A 9,133-nucleotide genomic window follows, 5' to 3' on the forward strand; every position below is an offset into this window, starting at 1 on the left:
CCTGTGGCTCAAAAGGGTAGGGCGCCTGTCCCATATGCTGGAGGTGGCGGGTTCAAACCCAGCCCCGGCAAGAAAAAAAAAGAAAAAAAATTGTGAGCAAGATAAACATTAAAAAAAAAAAGGTTAAATAAATTATGGTACATTCATACCATAGAAGACTACTCAGCAATAAAAAGGAAGGAAAGGCTCCACGCCTGTACCTCAGCGGCTAGAGTGCCAGCCACATACCCCATGGAGGTGGAGGGTTCAAATCTAGCCCAGGCCTGTCAACAATGACAACTACAACCAAAAAATAGCTGGGCATTGTGGCAGGCGCTTGTAGTCCCAGCTACTTGGGAGGCTGAGACAAAAGAATCGCTTAAGCCCAAGAGTTTGAGGTTGCTGTGAGCTGTGAAGCCACAGCACTCTACTGAGGGTGACATAGTGAGACTCTGTCTCAAAAAAAAAGAAAGAAAGGAAAAATTGAAACAATAACTGGATAGATCTCCAGAGCATTGTGTTGAGTGAAAAAAGCCAGTGTCAAAAGGCTACAGAGCAAGACTCTGTTCCTAGAAAAAAAAGAAAGAGCAGAAGAAGATACAGGTTACATACTGTGTGATTCCATTTAGATAACAGTCTTAAAGTGATACATTTATACAGATGGAAAACAGATCAAGGTTCAGATTGAGGGGAGGAAGGGGTGACAGTGGCCATAAAAAGATAGCACAAGGGTCCTGTGTGATGGAACTGTTCTGCATCTTGATTTTAGTGCTGGCCACACAAATCCATACATGTGGTAAAATTGTGTAAATACACACAAATGAGAGTGTGTAAAACTGGTGACATCTGAATAATGTTGATAGATTATATCAGTGGTCAGTTTCCTAGTTGTGCTATTGTACAACAGTTATATAAGATGTTATCATTGGGGGAAAATGGATAAAGGGAACGTAGGATCTTTCTGTATTATTTCTTTTTTTCAATAAGTTTTATTGAGATGAAATTCACATAAAATTTACCCTTTTAATATGTACAATTTAGTGTTTTTTATATATATTCATATTTGCGCAACCTCAGTACTATCTAATTTTAGAACATTTTCATCACCCCAAAGAGAAACCTTGAATCCAGCAGGATCATTCCCTATTCCTCCTTCCCACCCTACCCCACTCCTGCTGCAGACCCTGGCAACCATTAATTTTCTTTCTGCCTCTGTGGATTTGCCTCTTCTAGATATTTCATATCAAAGGAATCATACAATATGTGGCCTTGAGCCTACATGCCCTTCCTCCATTTAACACAGATTTTCAAGGTTTGTCTGTCTTCTAGTATGTATCTTTGTTTCTTTTTATGCCCAAATAATATTTCTTTTTTCTTTTCTTTTTTTTTTTTTGAGACAGAGCCTCAAGCTGTCCCCCTGGGTAGAGTGCCGTGGCATTACAGCTCACAGCAACCTCCAACTCCTGGGCTCAAGCGAGTCTCCTGCCTCTGCCTCCCAAGTTGCTGAGACCACAGGTGCCCACCACAACGCCTGGCTATTTTTTTTTTTCGGTTGCAGCCATCATTGTTGTTTGGTGGGCCCGGGCTGGATTCGATCCTGCCACCTTAGGTGTATGTGGCTGGCGACTTAGCCACTTGAGCCACAGGTGCCAAGCCCCCAAATAATATTTCATTGTGTGTATCTACTTCCGCGTTTTGTTTATCTATTCAGAAGCTGATGGACATTTGAACCACTTCCTCTTATCGGCTGTTATGAACAAGGCTTCCCTGAGCAAATACGTACAAGTTTTTGTGTGAACATGTTTTCAGTTCTCTAATGTATATACCAAGGGTGGAATTGCCCAGTGTTATGGTAACTATGTTTAACTTTCTGAGGAACGGCCAAGCAGTTTTTCAAAGCAACTGCATCATTTTGCATTTTCATCAGCAGTGTATGAGTGTTCTAATTTCTCCACATCCTTACCAACAATTGTTACTGCCTATTTTCTGTTATGGCCATTCTAGTGAGTGTAAAGTGGCCTCTCATTGTGGTTCCATGTTATCTTTTACAATTACATGTAAATCTACAGTTTTCTCAAAATAAAAAGGTAGAAACATATGTATATTAGTGTGAACTATATTATATGTATTATTCTACAACTTTTTTAACAGGATATTTGGATATCTTTACATGTCAGTATGTATAGATCTACATTGTTCTTTTTAATAACAGTATAATATTCACTGCGTGGATCTAGCATAGTGTATTTAAACATTTCCCAATTCATATAGCCAGTCCCCGGGTTACAAATGAGATAGGTTATTGTAAATTTGTTCTTAAGTTGAATTTGTATGTAAATTGGAATAGGTACACTTATCTTTGCTTGTAATAGCCTCCGTTTGTAAGTGCAAGTTGGATGTAAGTTGGATGTTTGTAACTTGGGGACTGCCTGTAGGAATTGAATGTCCAATTTCTTTATCTTCTATAGAATTGTGTTAATTCTTTCACCTTTTTATTTATTTTTATTTTTATTAAATCATAAATAAATAGATCATGTTTTATTTGTTTTTAAAAAACTTTTTGGAGATGTGGGTGGCACCTGTGGCTCAGTGAGTAGGGCACTGGCCCCATATACCGAGGGTGGTAGGTTCAAACCGATCCTTGGCTAAACTGCAACAAAAAAATAGTCGGGCGTTGTGGCGGATGCCTGTAGTCCCAGCTACTTGGGAGGCCGAGGAAAGAGAATCACCTAAGCCCAAGAGCTGGAGGTTGCTATGAGCTGTGACACCACGATACTCTACTGAGGGTGACAAAGTGAGACTCTGTCTCAAAAAAAAATTTTTTTTAGCGATGCAGTCTCATTCTGTCACCTAGGCTGGAGTGCAGTGACATAGCCATTGCTCAGTGAAGCCTCAAACTCCTGGACTCAATTGATCTTTCCAAATAACCAGGACTACAGGTATGCACCACCATGCCCCGCTAACATATATGTATTTTTTGTAGGGATGGGGTCTTGCTATGTTGCCCAGACTGGTCTTGTACTCCTAGCTTCAAGCAAACCTCCAGCTTTTGCCTTCTCCTCTCAAAACACTCGGATTACAGGTGTTAGCCACCATGCCCAGCCTAGGGCCTTTTCATTCAATACCATGTATTTAACTCATGAATTATCATCTCTGTCAGAACTTCTCGTGCTTCCACCTTCCTCCTCCCCCAGCCATTGCCCTGCTCTCTCCTCTCCTTTGGCCTCCGGTGTGTGCATGTGGACACTATGAGGGCATTCAGAAGACACGTGTCATCCCTGCACACCCTGGCTCTCCCACTAGGTCCAAGCCTTTGGGTCAGTGTCCACCATGATGCTCAGCAGACAGCAGGCACTTAAGGAGTGTTTGTTATGAATTAATTAATTGAAAACACCCAATGACTCCCCAGATGGGAACTCCAGTAGGAGGGTGACGTGCTTCACCTATTAGCAAGGGTCCTCATGGAGGCTGCACTGTGCTAGAATTACTGCTTTGTGAGGAGTGGAAAGAGGGAAAGCTGGAAAGGAAGGAAAATAGAAAAGAGGTCCCTGGGGGATATAGAGACAGCAGGAGATTCTTCCTTCACAGATGCCCAGTGGTGAAGTCCCCCATGAAGGAAGGGAAGTCAAGAGTAAAGGAGGGCACAGAAAACTCAGGCTGTACCTTCTGTGCTAAATTCAGCACCTAAATGTGACATTTCAAAGCCCTTTATTGACTGAAATGATGTCTAAGGTCAATGGCCTCAGTCATTTGGCACTTCTTTACTCCTTGGCTGGAATAAGAATTCCTCAAAGCACAGTTTGGATAATGGCTTTACCACGTCTACAGGTGCCTTTCCCCTCCAGGAATAATGCCTTTTCCCAATCACACGGGTATTTTCTGTATGCACCTCTTAGGAACAATTCACATAAACACAGTCTTTTCTAACTATAAATTTATATTTGGGTAAAGTTTCTTCCATAGCAAGGCTGAAAAAGAATACATTATAGAATTCAGAGACAAAGAGAGCTCCCCAGAAGAAAGTTTGAACTTACCTAAGAAAAAGTTGAGTGAATATCCTTAGCTTCTTTTGCATACATATATTGTACATGTTTTACAATGAATATGTCTTACTTTTGTAATAGGAGAAACAGCAATTCATTAACCATAAGAATTACTGCTCAGTAGACATAGTATAAAAGTTAAAAGAAGAAAAAACAGAGAAACTGAGGCCAGGTTCCTCACATTGGAGACTCATAGGATAAGAGAGTGTATTTTTTTTTTCTATGTTGTATAAGAAGTCATCACAAATGCAGTGACTTCAAACAACTACCCTGTATTATCTCACAGCCTGTGAGTCAGGTGCCTGGGCCTGGTGCAGACTGCAAGGCTGTCACTGTGGCGTTGGCCAGGGCTCCCATCTGTCTGGGGGCCTTCTAGCCAACAGAATATGGCTGGTGACAGATCTGCTTCCAAACTCGTTCAGGTTGTTGGAAGAATTCAGAGCTTGCTGCTGTGAGAACAAGAGCCCAGCTTTTGCTGACTATTAGCTGGAGGTTTCTCTTAGCTCTGAGAGGCTCTCCACAGGTCCTTGCCACATGGGCCTCTCATGAAGCCCTTCTTACCAAGGAAGATGGCAGCTTGCTTCCTCAAAGCCATGAAGGGAAGGAAAAGAGCTAGCAAAGATAAGTCATATATAACATATCACATATTGACAGTCCATCACCTTTGCCATATTCTGTTGGCTAGAAGGAATCTCAGGAGAGGAATCTAAGGCAGGAGGATCACCTGAGCCCAGGAATTTAAGCCTATAGTGTGCTATGGTCTAGCCTATGAATAGCCACTGTACTCCACCCTGGTCAACACAGCAAGATCTCATCTCTTTAAAAAAGAAGAAAGAAGTAGTAGCTGGGCGCGGTGGCTGATGCCTTTAATCCCAGCACATGAGAGGCTGAGGCAGGTGGATTGCCTGAACTCACAGGTTCAAGACCAGCATGAGCCAGAGTGAGATCTTGTCTCTAAAAAAATAGCCAGGCATTGTGGCGGGTGCCAGCAGTCCCCGCTACTTGGGAGGTTGAGACAAGAGAATCACTTGAACCCAGGAGTTTGAGGTTCCTGTGAGCTGTGATGCCATGGCACTCTACCAAGGGCAACAAAGTGAGTTTCTGTTTAAAAAAAAAGGAGAAGAAGAAGAAGGAGGAGAAGAAGAAGGAAAAGGAGGAGGAGGAGAAGGAGAAGAAGTCGTCATAGGAGGAGCACATTGTGGAGACCCGAAGTTCTCCGAGGATCCATATCCCCGCTTCTCTCAGCATTCCAGTACACACCAGGGCCTTCCTGCTGCAAGAACCTGCCATTCTCCACCAGAAAGCTTTCCTTCCACCGGATTTAGATGTGCTGGAGACATGCAGGGAGCAGGCCTTAGCCAATGATGGTGGAATTGGAGGCTCCCTAACTCCCTTGCACTGTGGGTAGGAAAACTCAGAGGTGTGTTCTGCACTGTCCTTCAGAGCCCCTAGCAGCCTTGAGCCCCGTTGCAGTTACTAGCAGAACCTTGCTTAATAATGTTCTCCTTCTTGGTTTCCTTTCCTTTCTTGCCTTACTTCCGCCACTGTAGTCTTCCTGGAAATCACCTCAAAGGGAAACTAGTTGACTTGTAGAAACAGAAAGTAGAGTGGTTGCTAGAGGCCGACAGAAGGGAATGGGGAGTTGTTTAAGGGGCAGAGTTTCAGTTTTACAAGATGAAAATTGCTATGGGGATAGATGGCGGTGATGGCTGCACACCATTGTGAGTGTACTTAATACCACTGAAAAACAGTACACCTAAAAATGATTAATATGGTAAAGTATATATGTATTTTACCATAGTAAAAAAAAAGTGAAACAAAAGGAAACATACAGAACAAAACTAGTCACACTCACATCCTGCCTTAAGATCTGATTCTGAAACAATCTAACCCAAGATCGTAGAAGTCATTCTTAATTTGGGGTAGCAGAGAAAAAAGCACTTACAAGTTGAATTTGGAGTTATTTATACCTGGAGTACAACCAAAAGGAACCTAAAATCAACAAGGACTAGAAATTAGAGTCCATCAGGCCTGGGGAGGAAAAGGAAAAAGGAGAGAAATGAAAAATTGGGCCTGGTGTGGTGGCTCATGCCTGTAATCCCAGCACTTTGGGGAGTTCAAGACTAGCCTGAGCAAGAGCAAGACCCCTATCTCTGCTAAAAATAGAAATATTAGCTGGGCATTGTGCACACATGTAGTCCCAAGTTACTTGGGAGACTGAGGCAAGGGATCGCTTGAGCCCAAGAATTTAAAGTTGCTGTGAGCTATGATGCCACGGAACTCTACCCAGGGCAACAGAGTGAGACTCTTGTCTCAAAAAAGAAAAAGGGCTTGGCGCCTGTAGTTCAGCGGCTAGGGCACCAGCCACATACACCACTGGAGCTACTGGGTTCAAACCCAGCCTGGGCCAGCTAAAACAACAATGACAACTGCAACAAAAACTAGCTGGGCATTGTAGCAGATGCCTATTGTCCCAGCTACTTGGGAGGCTGAGGCAAGAGAATTACTTAAGCCCAGGAGTTGGAGGTTGCTGTGAGCTGTGATGCCACAGCATTCTATTGAGGGTGACAGTGAGACTCTGTCTCGAAAAAAAAAAATAGTGTGTGAACAGGTAGCTTCAAGTTCCTGTGACGCCCCCACCTTCCCCACCAGCACCCCGGGTCCTAGAGACATGGTGCAGTGCTCAGGTCTACTTGAGCCACAAGGCCCTGCTGCTACAGGCTCAGTGTGGGACTGTGTGAAGCTTTGAGTTCAGGGGCTCAGTGTGCCACTGAGCTGTTACCACAGAATTAATACAGGTGAGCAAATCCTGAGGCCTTCTCTGGGATGCTTTCCATCCTTCTTCAGTTTGTCGTGGAGGCTGTGGCTGAACAAACTTCAGATTAGTTGCTTCCAGATACAAGGAAGGGCTTAAAGGGAAGTAAACTTTACAAGTGATAGTGCAAGCCGGTCTGTCTAGTGTAGATTGAGAATTATACCTTGACATGACAAAAGGTCCAAAGAACATAGTCAACTCAGCATCTTTAGCCAGGAATGAAGTTATTGATCTTAAGGGGTTGGGGAATCCACAGCCTCTTATCATCAACGTACTTGTCACCTCTAACCAGACCCAGTTGGGCCCAGTGAACTCCACAAGAGGGCAACTTAGAACCTGCTAATACAAAGTGCCTGGACAACAGTGTTTGTTTATCATAAAATTGGTACTTTTTTTGGTGAAAAATGAGGAAGTGAGAAGAACATGACCTTTGGAGTCAGGCAGACCTGAGTTCCTCCCCTGGCTCTTCATCTGACCAGCTGTGTATTACTTAGTGTTCTGAACCAGAAAATCCCCATCTTTTCAAAGTAATAGAATTTGGTGAAAGCATGATTGGATCTCCTCATCTGGATTTGAAGAGAGTAAAAGTTCTTTTGGAAAAGACAAATATGATGTGAAGATCAGATCCAGGTGACCACACAAGTCACTAGGGTCTCCTGGCCCCAGCCTGATCTAATGGCTAATTGGGGCCTGCCCCAGTGAGAGTTGGCTTTGCCTTGCTCCTGGTCATTAAACCACATGTTGGCCCAGTGTTTGGGAGTGGCCTGCTTCAGTCACCCATTGCATCACGCTAGCACAGAAAGGTTCCAGTCTTAGTTTAACATAGTCTTACTCAGGAAGGAATGAGTGGTTTTCTTTTTCTTTTCTTTTGTTTCTTTCCTTTTTTTTTTTTTTCTGTTTGGGACAGAGTTTTATTTTGTTGCCCTCAGTAGAGTGCTGTGGCATCAGGCGCCTGCCACAACACACAGCTATTTTTAGAAGCGAGGTCTCGCTCTGGCTCAGGTTGGTCTTGAACTCATGAGCTCAGGCAATCCACCCACCTCAGCCTCCCAAGTGCTAGGATTACAGGTGTGAGTCACTGTGCCTGGCCCCCAGCTGTTTTTTTATTGAGACAGAGTCTCACTCTGTCACCTAGAGTGAGAGTGCTCTAGGGTAGAGTGCTATGGCATCATCATAGCTGTCAACAACCTCAAACTCTTGGGCTTAAATGATACTCTTGCCTCAGCTTCCCAAGGGAAGCTGATAGGACTACAGATGTGCACCACTACACCCAGGTAGTTTTTTTAATTTTTAGTAGAGACAGGGTTTGGCACTCAGCTGGTCTCATCCTGAGCTCAAGCAATCCACCCTCCTTGGTCTTGCAGAGTGCTAGGATTACAGGTGTGAGCCATGTGCCGCTGTGGTTTTCATTTTCAGAGTTGACCTCCAGGTGAATATGCAGCTCCAAGCTGCTGATATAGCTGGCTGTCTCTGCCCAAAAGTCTTTTTTTTTTTTTTTTTTGAGACAGAGTCTCACTATGTCGCCCTCAGTAGAGTGCCATGGTATCACAGCTCACAGCAACCTCCAACTCTTGGACTTAAGTGATTCTCTTGCCTCAGCCTCCCAAGTAGCTAGGACTACAGGTGCCTGCCACAATGCCCAGCTATTTTTTGTTGCACTTGCCAGTGCTGTTTTAGCTGGCCTGGGCAAGGTTCAAACCTGCCACCCTCTGTATATGGGGCCAGCGCCCTACCCACTGAGCCACCGGTACTGCCCTTGCCCAGAATTCTTGCTTAAGGCTGGAGATTCTGAAGTCCACGGTGATCCATTTCCCCATATTTTCATATTAAACCAGGAAAGCAGAACCTCTTCTCTTTCCCCACATCTGCAAAAGCAATTGTGTCCTCTTGCCCACAGAGCCCGTCATCAGTCAGTGATTTGGCCTCTCATCTTAGGAACCTTCTCAATGGATAGAACAGTAGGGGTCTGTAATTCCACCTTTTGCGCCACCTTCACCCACGTTTAACATTAGGCTAGACAAACACTACCAAAGGAAACATACATTATTAAGGGAACGTGAGCTCATAGATCCCACACCCACAGTGTGTGTCATGGACTCACCAAACATGCATGTTGCAAGTGGTGAGTGGCATCTTGTTTCAAACAATACTAAGCCAACAATAATGAGGGAAGATGTCTAAATGACACTTCTCTGGATTCTCCACTGAGGAAAACACAAAGAAATTTTGGTAGATGAAATTCAAGCTGATAACTTCTCTACCTAAATTATTCTTTTAGTCCTTTCAAGCTGGTTTC

This window comes from Otolemur garnettii, unplaced genomic scaffold (assembly GCF_000181295.1).
Source record: "Otolemur garnettii isolate 467f Iridium unplaced genomic scaffold, OtoGar3 scaffold00045, whole genome shotgun sequence".
Lineage (NCBI taxonomy): Eukaryota > Metazoa > Chordata > Mammalia > Primates > Galagidae > Otolemur > Otolemur garnettii.